Here is a 15,409-nt window from a genome sequence, read left to right as displayed (position 1 = left end):
CACTAGGAGTTCACTACACTGATTAAAATCACAGAACAAAAAAATTTAATTTAATTTAAAAATCACAGAACAACAACAACAATAACACTTCTTATAACACTTATCATCATCATAATAATAATTATCATAGTAATAGTACTTAATATGTGCCAGCCACTGTGTTAATCACTTTGCAATGATCATTTCATCTGATTGTCACAATAACCCTGGGAGGTAGGTGTTATTATTGTTTCCAATTTACAGATGAGGAGACTGAGACAAAGAAACTTGCCCAGGGTCACACAACAAGTGTTTGAGTCCAGATTTGAAGTCAAATCTTCCTGACTTTAGACCTAGTGCTTTATCAACCATGCTCCCTAGCTTCCCCAACAGGACCAGTTGTTATTTAGTCATTTCAGACTCTCTGTGACCCCATTTGGGGTGTTCTTGGCAAAAATACTGGAGTCATTTGCCATTCCCTTCTCCAGCTCATTTTAAAGGTGAGGAAACTGAAGCAGAGTTAAGTGACTCACTGGGGTAACATAGCTAGTAAGTGTCTGAGGTCAGATTTGAGATCATGAATAAGTCTTCCTGTTTCCAAACCCAGTGCCCTACCCACTGTGCCACCTAGATGCCCCAACAAGACAAAAAAAAAAACAAATTAAAGGCAGACCTATAGAAACTGTTTTACAAACACGTGTGATTCTTAAAAATTCCACATATTCAGTACACATAACTCAAGGTGATTGCCCACCACCAGGCCATTTAAGTTATTTGCCTCTCAAAAGACAAAGAGAACATTATGCAAGGGAAAAAAAAAACACCTTTTTCCCCCCTAGTTATTTTGATTGCAGAGCCCTCTTCATTTTTTTCCCTCTACCCATACCTTTCTTCTTGAAGCCCATTTAGAGTTTAGACAGCTGTAATCACAAGGCCAAAATTCACTTTCCCTACCTTAGATCCAAGTCTGTTTGTTATTTCTTTTAACATATTTCCTCCTTTCTTACTAAAGGATATTTTACAAAAGTCCTCTATGAAGTACAATATTATGAAAAAGTGACTCAACAAAAGGAAATGATCATAAACTGAAAATCTGCCAGAGTCATGATATTTATCAGATTATTTGGTCAACCATACTCTTCTGAATGCTCACCAATCTTCACTTAAATGGTGGATAGAAGACCAAGTGAGTGCTGATACTTTTGTATGTGAAATGAACATGAAAGATTACTTAAAATACTTATTAATGTCATATTAAGGAAGAGGCATGGTCTAATCGAAGCAAAAGAGGAAACTTGCATATTTGTGGTTAGCATTTTATTTATTTATTTATGTGCTGAACCCATCTATTTACAATTTTTAGGGAAAGACAATATTTTTTTTCTGACCACAGCTGAGGAGAAACCCTGACAGAGTTTTTCCTGCTTACCATCTCTATGTCATCAGTGTTTTCTGGGAGAGGAATCCGAGGTGGTTTTCCACCTAAGTGGGTACAGCTGTTTCCACAGCATCAGTCAGATGGAGTTTCTGCTGATGTTGACTTTGGCTCCAGAGTTCAACTGGAGCCCAGCAGGAGGATAGCATTTGCTCTGGGGCCTGGGACTCTGGACAAACATTCCAGAGTTTCTAAGTTCTTAAAATTAATGTTTGATGAATTCTTCTTTTAATTTCTTCTGGAGAAAAGTCAAACCCACTGGAGAGTTCCCTTGCCCCCTGACAACCACAGTATTCCCTCTCTCCCATCCCCCATACACACTCTTTCCTCCTCTTTAGCTAGAATTTAAAGAAGGGAATCATTTGCCCAAAGCACACATACCAACCTATAAAAATAAGCATTCTTTCCAAAACGCTTCAACACGTTTGGGCAGAAAGTTTTCTGAAGTTGCAGACTTTACAAAGGTATTGGAGGGTATAAGGAAAAATACACTTCAAAGAAGACTCCCACTAAAATATTTATGTAGATGCAGACTCTGTGAGAAAAACTGGAATGCAGTCAGAGAGTTAATTAAAGAGGTCACTTGTCATAAATGTTCAGAGGTAAAGTAGCACTTTCCTTAATGTTATTTTGATAACCTCTCAAGTCTAATGGGACCCACCATTTCCATGCATTTGTTCACTGCATTTTATAGTTAACATCACTTTTATTGCATATTCTCACATTAACAATATGAGGTAATTTACAAAGAAAACAATTAAGAATTTATTCTTTAACACTGAGAATTTAGGGGAAAAAGGTGCTGAAGACAGGTTGAATTAGGAAATAACATTTTCTTTCCTCATTGGCTCTGTGTGAGTTGACTTAGTTTCTTATGAAAAAAAATCCTATGCTAGGAACATGGCACATAACCTAAGGCTTGATTTCACCTAAGGTAGTAATCTAAAAAGTCATTGGAGGGATTTCAGTTAAAATATAAGAAAGAACTTCCTGATGAGTATTATGGAAAAGTATATTGAAGAATCAGGAGAATTCATGGAAACTATTACCTGAAGAGCTACAAAAAAGTAAAAGAAAAAAGAAAGCTGCACATGCAAAACCATAAATAAAACAGGGAGGTGTTCAGTACAGTTGATGGCAAAGAGCTAAATTAGATGACTTCTCAAAGTCTTAATTTGTCTATAATGGTGAGTCACATATAGGGCTTCACTAAGATATTAAATATTATATAGTACTTTAAGGCATGCAAAATGCTTTTCACATCTCATTTCATCCTCACAACAGCTTTATGAGGTAGCTACTTTTATTAGCCTCATTTTAGAAATGAGAAAACCTAGGCTAAAACTGAAGTTAAGTGAATTACTCAGTCTCACAGCTAAGAAAAAAAACTGAGGCAGGATTAGAACTCAGATCTTTTTGGCTCAGTCTCTTACATTCTATCTACTAAGAAAGCAGACTTGGCAACTCAATGTAAATGTATATCTTTATATATGTACTATGTTTTATATAGTAGAATATGATCTTGTTTAGGATAGGAATCATAACTCTTATCCTTGTTCACTAAATTTAATAGATGGTGAAAGAAACAAGAAATAGACCAACTTAAAGTTAAGAAAATTCTTTGCAAAGGAAGGTGGCCTAGTTTACCAGATCTAAAACTATATTACAAAGCAGCAATCATCAAAACTATTTGGCATTGGCTAAGAAATAGAGAGGTAGATCAGTGAAATAAATTAGGCACACAAAACACAGAAGTAAATGACTATAACAATCTCCTGTTTGATAAACCCAAAGATTCTAGCCTCCAGGATAAGAAACTCACTATTTGACAAAAACTGCTGAAAGAACTGGAAAATAATATGGCAGAAACTAGGCATAGGCCAGCATCTTACACCATAAAAAAAAGAAAGTCAAAATGGGTACAAGATTTAGCCATAAAAGTGATACCCTGAGCAAATTAGAAAAGGAAGGGTTAGTTTACTTGTCATTTCTATGGTGAGGGGAAGAATTTGTGAACAAATATGAGAAAGAAAACATTATGAAATGCAGAGTGAATCATTTTGATTACATTCAATTAAAAAGTTTTTGCACAAAGAAAACCAATGCAAACAGGATTATAAGGATAGCAGGAAGCTGGGAACAATTTTTACAGACAGTATTTCTGATAAAGGCCTCATATCTAAAATATATAGAGAACTGTATCAAACATATAAGAATATAATTCATTCCCCAATTGAGAAATTGTCAGATGATATGAATAGGCAGTTTTCAGATGTTAAAGTTATCTATAGCCATCTGAAAAAATGTTCTCAATCACTACTGATCAGACAAATGCAAATTAAAACTACTCTGGGGGGGGGGGGGACAGAGCCAAGATGGCAGAGGAGAGGCTATGACTCCCACAAGCTCACATTTACTCATTCCAAAATAGTACCATAAAAACAATACCCAGAGAAGCTTAACTCACATAAGAACAGATTGAGACTATTTTCTAGCCAAAGAAGGCAACTGGGATCACCTGCTAATTGGGCTGAGAGAGGAGCTCAGTGCATAGTCTGGATCAAGTCAGGAACAGACCACACCTCCAGTGCCTCAGAGTCTTAGATTCCAGCAGCTTCTTCTGAGGTTCAGCTCATGGACTGGTAAGGGGGTTCAGTGGTTGGCCAGGGTGAAGTGTCTGCGGTCTCTGATGGAGTTGGGGTGAAAGGTGCTGGTTCTCAACCAGTGGGCCAACTCAAGTGGTGGGAGTCCAGTGGAGAAGGGGCACAAGGACACAAAGCTTTAGGCCACAGAGAATCAGATTTCAATCAGACATCTGCTTCCAGGTTGAGATGAGAAAGCAGAGAAAGCAGCAGACTATAGAAAGCTTTCTTTGGGGAAAAGCAGACCAGAATACACCCTCAGAAGAAGATAATAACAAAGTCAAAGCTCCAATATCCAAAGCTTTCAAGAAAAATATGAATTCGTCTCAGGCTATGGAAGTGCTCAAAAGGGACTTTGAAGAGAAAGTAGGAGAGATAGAAGGAAGATATAGTGATATGGAGGGAAGAATGGAAAGAGAAATGAGAGCAATGTAGGAGTGTCATAAGAAAAAAGTCAACAGCTTGAAAAGCCAAATAAAAAATAAGGTACAAAAGGTCTTTGAAGAAAATAATTGCCTAAGGATTAGGATTGAACAAATGGAAGCTGGTGACTTTATGAGAAACCAAGACACAGTAAAGCAAATCCAATTGAGTAAAAAAGATAGAGGTCAATATGAAATATCTCCTTGGAAAAAAAGCTGACCTGGAAAATATTTCCTTAAGAGACAATTTGAAAATTATTGGACTACCTAAAACCGTGATCTAGGAAAGAGCTTAGACATCATCTTCCAGGAAATTATCAGGAAAAGTTTCCCTGATATTCTAGAAGCAGAAGGTAAAATAGAAATTGGAAGAATCCACTGATGATATCTGAATACAGATTGACATATAATTTTGTTAGGTTCTCTTTCTAAAGGTAATTTGTCTATTTTCTTTCACAACCTGACTAATGAGAAGATGTTTTGCATAACTGCATATATGTGACTCATATTGAATTGCTAGAATTCATAGAGAGGGATGAAGAGGGAGGTATGAAAAAATTTAGAACACAAAGTTTTAAAAAATCAATGTGATAATAATGATAAGCAGTAGGAGTTCAGAGAAACCTGGAAGGACTTACATGAACTGATGCTGACTGAGAGGAGCAGAATCAGGATAACATCGTACACAGTAACAGCAACATTGTGTGATGAACAATGATGATAGCCTTGGCTCTTTTTAGCAAGGCAATGGTCCAAAACAATTTCAAAGAACTTTATGATAGAAAATGTTCTCAACATCCAGAAAAAAGAACTGTGGTTTATGAATGCAGGTTGATCTGTACTGTTTCCACTTTGGGGCTTTTTTCCCTCCTTTTTTGAGGTTTTCTCCTTGTACTCTGATTATTCTTTCACAATATGACTAATGCAGAACTATGTTCAATGTGATTCCATATATATAACGTATATGAGATTGCTTTCTGTCTTGGGGAGGAGGGAGAAAACAGAAGGTGGGAGAAAAATTTGAAACTAAAAATCCTATGAAAACAAATGTTGAAAACTATCCTCATATGTAACTGGAAAATGATAAAATAAGAAACTATCAAAAAACCCAACTCTGAAGTACCACTTCACCCCTATCCAATTTGCTAATATACACAAAAGGAAAATGATAAATGTTGGAGTACATATGGGACAATTGGAACGCTAATGCACTGCTGGTGGAGCTATGAACTGATTCAACCATTCTGGAGAGCAATTTGGAACTATGCCCAAAAGGCTATAAAACTGTGCACATACCCTTTGACCTAGCAATACCACTACTAGGTCTGTATTACCAAGAGATCATAAAAAAGTGAAAAGGACCCACATGTACAAAAATATTTATAGCTGTTCTTTTCATGGTAGCAAAGAATTAGAAATTCAGGGGATGCCCATCAATTGGGAAATGGCTAAACAAGTTGTGTTATATGAATGTAATGTAACACTATTGTAGTATAAGAAATGGTACGTAGATGGATTTGGGGGAAAAAATGGAAAGATTTACATGAATTGATGCTGAGTGAAATGAGCAGAACCAAGGAAACATTGTACACAGTATCAAGAACATTGTGTGATGATTAACTGTAATAAACAATGCCAAAATACTTATGGTGGAAAATGCTGTCCATAGTCAGAAAAAGAACTTTAGAGTGTGAATGTAATTGAAGCAGACTATTTTCACTTTTGTTGTTGCCTTTTTTTGTTATTGTTCTTCTTTGTTCTTTCTTGTTTTTTTCCATTTTATTCTGATTCTTCTCTTACATTATGACTAGTATGGAAATATATTTAACATGATTGTAATGTATAATCTATATCAGATTTCTTTCTGGACTTGGGAGGGGTGAGGAAAGAGGGGCAGTGAGAGAAAAAAATGAAACTCATAAAATATATTTGCTTGTAATTACAAAACCTTAAAAAGAAAATTAAATTAAAGAAGAAAATTCTTGACCTTATTTTGTGACTGAACTAATAAAATCACAGACTATCAAGGGATCATATAACTAAAAGGGACATTAAAGAGTCATCACTTTAGTCTGTTACCTTGGGAAGGGAATAAACATTTTGATAGTACCTAGTATATTCCAGGAACTCTGCTAAACACTTTATAAATATCATATCATTTGCTCATCACAACAACCCTGGGATGTGGGTACATTTATTATCCCCAAACTCATACTCATACACATATCTAGGGTGGGGGAGTGAAGAAAAAAATTTCATGATAATTTTCTTGTATATTTGAAAGGAATAGCAAGTTGTGCCTAGTACATTTGCAGTTTCATGTGAAATCATCATATATTTTATTGTACTATGTTACAGAAATGCTTGTTTTATTCCATAAATTAAAAATAAAATTTAATAATAATTTTAATACAGTAAATACATTTTAGCCTCCATATGCTAACATGGTATACTACATTGAGTTCTGAAGCAGGATTCAGGAAGATATATGTTCTAATCCTATCTCATATCCTTAAACTGGCTGACCATGACTAAATTAGTTAACCTTTACAAAACTTAATTTCCTCATCTGTAAAGTAAATGATAATATCTGTAGTATCTATAATAAAAGGTCATTGTGGAGATAAAAGGAAATAATGCATATATAACCCTAGATAAATATGTTAAACTCATGTGTAAGATTTTAAATGGCTCAAGTTCATAATAATCCTATCTTCGTAATTAAATTTACAAAATGGTGCATGATTATACCCTTAGTGAGAAAAACAAACAAAACAAACAAACAAACAAAAAAACCAACCCTCACAAACTTTCTAACAATGGGCTGAGAATCTGGGATTCCAGACCTGAAACAGAAAAAGGTTACTTTCTTCTGTGAGGATCTGAAAGCTGTCCTATATCCTCACTTCATGAACAAAGGGATACCAGAGAGCTTAAGGATGTGGTCAATTGTAGATACTTATGAGAATTAAGATTAGATATGTGAGGGGCACCTGGTAGTGCAGCATATAAAGCACCAGTCCTGGATTCAGGAAGACCTGAGTTCAAATCTGGCCTCAGACACTTGACACTAGCTGTGTGACCCTGGGCAAGTTACTTAACCCTCATTGCCCTGCAAAAAAATAGATATGCCCAGTATTCTTTAACAGAATGCATTTTTGAAAACAATTAAAAACTGCAATGAAGTAAGGAAAAGATTGGAGGTAAGGACCACCAAGGACCACCAGTTACTTATGTCTATTTTTGTCTCAGCTCTCCAACTACTAAAGTGAGTTTACCTTAGATGAAAAAACAGTCACATTCCTCTCCATTTCTCCAGTTAGATGTCCCTTCTTAAGATCTCATGGAGGGTTGGGTTTGAAGAAAGCAACCATAGATATTATTGTCACCTGGACAGTGAGGTTACACTGTTATTCCTTGGGTTGCAGGTTCTCAAAACCTCTCTCTTCTGCTATATTTCTCAAAAGATCTTCAGACCTGATATAACATTGCTATATGCTCTTCCTGAGATTAGAAATAAATGAAATATCCGGGGCCTTTGTGGCCATCCTAAGCCTTCTGCAGTTGTTAGATATATAAAATGGTTTATAAACTTAACAATTTGCTATAGATATTACCTGTTATTATTTTAAGAACTTTGCCTTATCTATCATAAATCTTTTCTTTTCCATACTAAACCTTTAACCCTTTCCCGGATTTCTATTCACCAATAAATAAGACACTAATAAGGAAATCAGGAAAACCACAAAACATATTGGCAGTCACTGAATGGTTTACTAGTGGACTCTCTGTAACAAGTTTCCACATTGCCTTTGCAAAAAGGAACCATGGATATTTCAAGCTGGGGATAGGGGGATGTAATGCTTACTCCCTCCCCCTTTCTTAAATTACATGTGCAGGGCAGAAGATCTTCAGTAGGAGTTCTACTTTTCTTGGGGAAAAGAAAATCCCACATTATTTTTTTTTAGAGAACAATGTTATGGGAGGCCTGGACTAGTGGATCTCTGGAATGATACAGTAAGTTCCCTAAAAGTAGTAACAGGAAAAGATGGACTAAGAGGGTGACAGAACCAAAGACTTAGGATTCTATTATATAAATAGCTGTCAAGCTGCAAAGTAACCTCTTTGGCATGGCAGCAGGAGGGGATCATCAATCACCAAAGATCAGCCATTTGGACTCCCTGCTGGGTCAGTTCTTTCATAGCCTGGACTGTAATTGGCATCATAGAGAGAAGCACAGAGAAAAGTGATTACAGCTGCTCTGTTATAGAAAGCCTATGCATCATGCTTTGTACGTAGTAGGTAGTACTTAATAAATGTTTGCCAAATTGAACTGTCTGTTTCCCTTCCTTGTGGCCTACTTTGTTATAGTTTTTCTGTGCCTGTACTTCCCAATCTTGTTCAGCCTATCTGAGCTCTCATTATTAGATTAATTCATTAGAGACAAATAGGTTATGCTATGGATAGAGTTCTAGACTTGAAGTCAAGACCAGAGTTCAAATTCTGACTCAGACACATACTACCTGTATGACCATGAACAAGTCACTTAATCTCTGTTTGCTTCAGTTTCCTCACTTCTAACATGGAAATGATGATTATACCTACTTCAGAGGTTTATTGTATGGATAAAATGAGATAATATTTGTAAAGCACTTTGCATGATATCTATCAAATATGATATATACACATATATAATCATATATTAATATATTTCATATTTGTCTAGCTGTCCATCTATCTATCAAATTATGATCAACCTGCACATGTCTGTCTTGTTGGGTGCTTCCTAGGACTCTAGTTATTTCATCTTCATAGGAACATAGTATTAGAAATGGAAGATATCTCAGGACCATCTAATTCAAACCCCTTATTTTACAAATAGAGAAAATGATAGCCAGAAAAGCAAAATGATTTGCTTAGTGACACATAGTTGATAAGTAGTAGAGCTGCTAGAGTTTATTACTACTAGAGGAACTCTTACCATAGGGTTTTGCAGTCCAAACTGTGTAGAAATCACTAGGAAATGATTTTATCAATTTCTGCCCTAGGTAGAATTGGGATGGCAAAACCTGATAATGAATGGTTGTTGTTGTTTTTCCTTTGTTCTTTTTTTTTTTGAGAAGCAATGGGGGTGAAGTGACTTGCCCAGGGTCACACAACCATAAGTGTCAAGTGTCTGAGGCTGGCTCTGAACTCAGGTCCTCCTGAATCCAGGGCCGGTGGTCTATCCTCTGTGCCACCTAGCTGCCCCCTTTTCCTTTGTTCTTAAAGAGGATCATGACCTTGGGAATTGATGTCATGACTTGCAGTGAATTGTATTTAAGTGAGGGAGGCCTGTGCAAGTCACCAGCATATATATCCATAATGTGAGAAAATAATTATTAATAATGGATTTCTTGGGGGGACCAAGTTTTAGTCCCTATGTTATATTAGGCTCTTTTACCACCACTCAAAAGTTTAGTTCAGGAACTGTAATTAATCTCTTTCAGAGCCAGCCCAAAGGTACAATAGAGATAAGACTAGCTCAGTCCCATCAATTAATGGAATTGAATGACGCTGACCAATTGGTTTTGATTCGTGGGTAAGGAGCTGCCTCTATCAGAAGGAAGAAGTCTGGACTGCAGGAGACTTTCTCTTTTTTCTTCCTGGAACTCTCTTGAACTCACCACACACCGTCTCCTCTCTCTCTCTCTTGACCAAATATACTGGGTATGTAATTGTTTAGGCCTGTAATTCTGTGACTAGTGAAGAAGTTAGGGAAATGCTACTCGGTCAATTGTTTACTGATATTTAATATACTTTAATAATAAATGCTTACTACCTAAACTGGTACAATAGCTATTAATATATAAGTAGCAATAATTTAGCTAAACCCTTCCTAGTTCCCCAATAATTTATATAACTCAATACATATATACATACCTACATACGTGTGTGTGTATGTGTGGATGACCGGAGATGAACATGGATGTTTGAGGCAAACAAGGTTAATTGACTTGCTCAGTCTCACACAGCTAGTAAGTCTCAGGTGTCTGAGGCCAGATTTGAACTTAAGTCCTCCCGACTGCAGGGTCAGTGTTTTACCCACCGTGCCACCCACTTACCCTCAAGAATAGTATCTATAAATGTTAGGAAAATTGCAACCAAGAAGGTTGTTTCCTTCATCTACCTTATTTAAAGCATGTTAGTTTGTATGTGATTAGGAGTGTGCTAATCTTTCTTGCTGCTTAAATGATTTTTGTCTCAATTTAACCTTCAAATATTTATTTTTGAAAAGGCAGAAAAACATTGTTAATTTTATCGCAGAGCTGGCAGGCAGCCAGCTCAAATTTTGAGCTTTGTCTGGGAGTTCGATGAAGGATGTGGAGAGAGAGAATAAGAAAGCAAGACACATATACAGAACACCATGCTACCTAGTGGGTTAGTAATTATAATATAATCATCCTGACAAATTGAGTGTCAAGGGGAGAGGTGGAGGGGAGTGTTCATTAGAAATTAAAAAGAAAAAAAAGTAGAAAGATCTCTAGGTCATTTTCATTGCTTTTGAATTCCATTTCCTAATGCAACCATTAGAAATGAATCATAAATGAAAATAGATGTAGAGAGTAATTTTTGCATCACAATGCAAGAGAGTTTTGTGAACATTTTTATTTTCCAAGGCATACCAGAAAATTTGGTGTTAGTTTCAATCCTAAAGTTACTAAATATGTATACACAAAAATGTCTCTAATTTAATTCAATTCAACTCATTAAGTCCCATGGTTACCAACTAAGCATCTACCATATAAAATGAACTCTGCTAGGGACTGGGGTGACAAAGATGAAATAAATACTCTCTGCCCTCAAGGAGTTTATAGTCTATCTGCTTTCTCCCTCATCAATATAGGGGAATGAAAGTAGTAAGGAAAACAAAATGGCCATTTTTTTATGGATTTCATAGACATCATTATGGTTTTTGTGAGGGGTTGATGATCGATGAGATTCATTCCAATTCTGATATTTTGTTATATTACTCCTACATGATCTTGGTATTCTTTTGAAGTCACTCCTTCTTTCTTGATCTTGCTCTTATCATCTGCACAGTGATTGACATACAGTAGTTTCTTAATCAATACTTGTTGATTTGGGTTGATTTTGGATGTTTTTATAAAACTTTGAATTGATAATGAGTTCTCTATGCATCTACTTTCAACAGATGTCTCTTTTCTTTCTGATTCTAACAATGTGTGTTTGTGGCGTTAGAATATTGTTCTTTAGAACACCCTATGACTCTTGTATAACTTGCCATATTATAATTTTAGGCAATTTGTTTCTACCTTTTTTTTGCTGTCTTAGAAATATTTTTTCTCTTTATATTGTATGCTTATCAGACTATGATAGAGCACTAGCCCTAGAGTCAAGAGGAACTGAGTTCAAATCCTACCTTACACTTATTAGCTGTGTGATGCTGGACAAGTCACTTAATCCCAATTGCCTTAAAACATCCAGGCCCATCTCCACTCATTCTGATATATATTTTGCCACTGGACCCAGATGGCTCTAGAGGAGAGAGTGAGGTTGGTGACCTTGAGTAGCCTTCCCTCACTTAAATCCAATTCAGTTCAAGTCATGACATCACCTTGATGTCATGGTCCTCTTTGAGAATGAAGGACAAACAACAACAATAACAATAATCTAATCTCAAGTTCTAAAATTGGTTTTATTTGGTTGTATGGAAACACAAGATAACCCTGTGAAGTAGGTGTTACAGGTGTTTTTAATTTTATTTTATAGATGACAGAAGAGGCTGGAGTTTAAATGATTTATCCTTTAGCAAATATCTATTAAGGATTTGAAATTGGGAGTGTTGATGGTTAAAGCTGGAAGTGCAGGGTTAGGTCAAATCATGAACTACCTTGAACATCAGACAAAGGAGGTCAAAAACACCCTTTGGAATTTATGCAGTAGGCAGTGCTTAAGCCTTTGATATAAATGCTGCCCTATATTTCTATAGAAAATGAACATATAACTAGAACATTTTATTTTATCTGCATTGTACAAAGAAATAATTATCTCCATAGAAATCTAGAAAGCTTAAAAACTATTTTGAATTGTAAATATATTGATTACAATTATTTCATATTTATTTAGGATACAATTATTTTGTGTCTAAAGCATTACTTTAATTTTGCTTTTATGTGCTTATCATACTCTACTTTTCAGTACAGTTATTTTTGACTACCTCATTTCTCCCTAATTCATTGTATACCCTTACAGGCTTAACTATTTTGATATCTCCCTTAATATCTACTTTACTGCTTTGTAAATAGTAGGTGCTTAATAAATGTCAAACTGAGTTGAAGAAACGCCAGGTACTTTGTATTGATTATATAATTTTAGAGCTCTTAAATACTTTGTATATTTAATAAATGTTAACTATGAACTATAATATATGATTATAATTTATACATAAAATATGATTAAAACTCATTTGTTTTCTTATGAGTCTAGAAAAATAATTATCTGAGTATTCAAATAATACTGGGAAATACTTTGAAAAGAACTAGTGGTCTCGAGAGGGGATAATAATTAACTTTTATAAATTAAACACAGAATAAGAGATCAAGATTAGAGTCTGATAAAAGTAAATACACCCCAGATGCATTATAGGCTGGCTGAAAATTTGCAATGAAAAGGATCGAATAACTTTGAAAAGGAATGAGCCGGGGGAAGCTAGGTGGCGCAGTGGATAGAGCAACGGCCCTGGAGTCAGGAGGACCTGAGTTCAAATCCGGCCTCAGACACTTAACTAGCTGTGTGACCCTGGGCAAGTCACTTAACCCCAATTGCCTCACCAAAAAAAAAAAAAAAAAAAAAGGAAGAATGAAAAGAAAAGAAAAGGAATGAGCAGATAGTATATAAATAAGCAATTTACCTATAAACTGATTTCTTTCAAAAGTCTATAGATCACAACCTAACAAACTAATTGTAGAGAGAAGCAAACAGATAACTACTATACAAGTACTGTACAAGTGATAAATTATTGAGGTAGAATGCCAAGTTCTTGATCCCTATTCCTCTATCAGGTGGAGGTATAGGGAAAGAGAGGGATATAGGCAATGGTATAGAGGTGGTGACAAGAGGAAAGCTTGGAATAGGTAATGGACAGGTCTTTCTAAAAAAAAAATCATCTTTCTAAAAATGCAATTATTCCCTAGGAAAGCCAAGTCTATAAGTAATTAACTTTTTATAGTGATTTTTTATCCAATCAGAATGTTTTATGAATTTCTAAGTGTGTAAAATTGTATCAAGTTGAGATGAGCTACATATAAGGAATGGACGATTGTGTGGGGAGTATGACAAGGAAGGGAAAGAGGCAGAGGAGGATGAAGAGGAGGTAGGAGGAAGGAGGAGAAGGGAGGAAGAGGAGAAATTTTAGAATATATATATACATACATATATACATACATATATACATATACATACATACATATATATGTGTGTATATATGTGTGTGTGTGTGTATATATATATATATATATATATTGAATTGGGAGGTTTGATTAGCCAGATAGCAGCTGCCTAGAGGAGGATGGAGGGACTGTCCCATGAGACAAGAGAGGTTCCCAGAAAGGGTGATAGTATAGCACCAGATAATTCTAGCTTAGGGTTTTATGCAGAGTCCTTCATTTTAGGATTGAAGAGAAGGAAGCATAGAAAGATAACATGACATCACATAGGCAGTAAGCAGTAGTCAGCATTTGATCCCAGGTCCTCTGAATTAAAATCATATGTGCTTTCCAAAGCACCATGCTATTTCTTAGCTTAAGTTTTGGGCTTCTTTAGAGGGATGGAAGGTAAAAACCCTTTCATTATCTAAGTTTAGGCAGTGGGATCACAAAGCTTCTGAATTAAAAAGGCAAATAAATAAAATTTCCTTTTGGGCTTCTTGGCTATATCACTATTCACATCATAATACAGTTCAAATCCTTTCCCAAGTATATTCTACATAATGTTGCTCTCATTAAACCTTTGAAAAAATTATCATTAACATCTTGTAATGTTATTTTATAATATAATAATTTTGATAATCTATTACCACATATTAATATTACATAATTATATTGCTATTACTTTGTATTATAATATAAATAATATAATATATGATGTACTATCAAGATATAAATATTATATAAGTAATTATAATAGTTTTAATTATAGTGTAACTTGATCAGCTTTTGCCACAAATTCATTTAACTCTTTCACTTAGCAATGAGACCAACTGTCCCTCATAAAGTTGTTTTGCCCAACATTATGTCTGCACAGAAGCAATTTGAGCTATTAGCGGGACTATACCTACACAGCAAATTAAATTATTGCCAAAATCTCTACTGAAACAAAATTCTTGATTTTTAACACTCTTCTCTGATATGAAATTCAATGGCCACACACACAAAAAAAAAGGTAGTTTGTTAGAATAGAATTTGGCCTGCAGCCTTTTGAGAGGTAGGGATCAAAGCCCAGGCAATGACACATGAATTTGAAAAGAAAAATTTGACCTTGAAGTATGAATAATAGTCCTATCCCCACCAATGTTTTCTTTTTACTAGGACTTGGGAAATTCCCTCATATTTTAATCCAGGTTCAGAGTAATATCAATATGAATAAAACTGATCAGTCACTTACACCATTCAATGTTCATTTGTTTCATTTGTGAATCTTAACTTATTTCCTTTTTCCCTTCTTTCTGGAAAAAGAGGAATATACTAGCTGTGTGACCCTGGGCAAGTCACTTAACCCCAATTGCCTCACTAAAAAAAATTTTTTAAAAAAAGAGGAATATAAATTTCAATGTCATATCAATTCACTGATAATTAGGATGCAAACCAAACTTCAGTCATATTCATGATTATAAATCTAACTGAGCATGATATGTTGGGAAATTTCCCTCG

This window comes from Dromiciops gliroides, chromosome 4, assembly GCF_019393635.1.
Source record: "Dromiciops gliroides isolate mDroGli1 chromosome 4, mDroGli1.pri, whole genome shotgun sequence".
Lineage (NCBI taxonomy): Eukaryota > Metazoa > Chordata > Mammalia > Microbiotheria > Microbiotheriidae > Dromiciops > Dromiciops gliroides.
Note: the sequence above shows the minus strand (reverse complement) of the source record.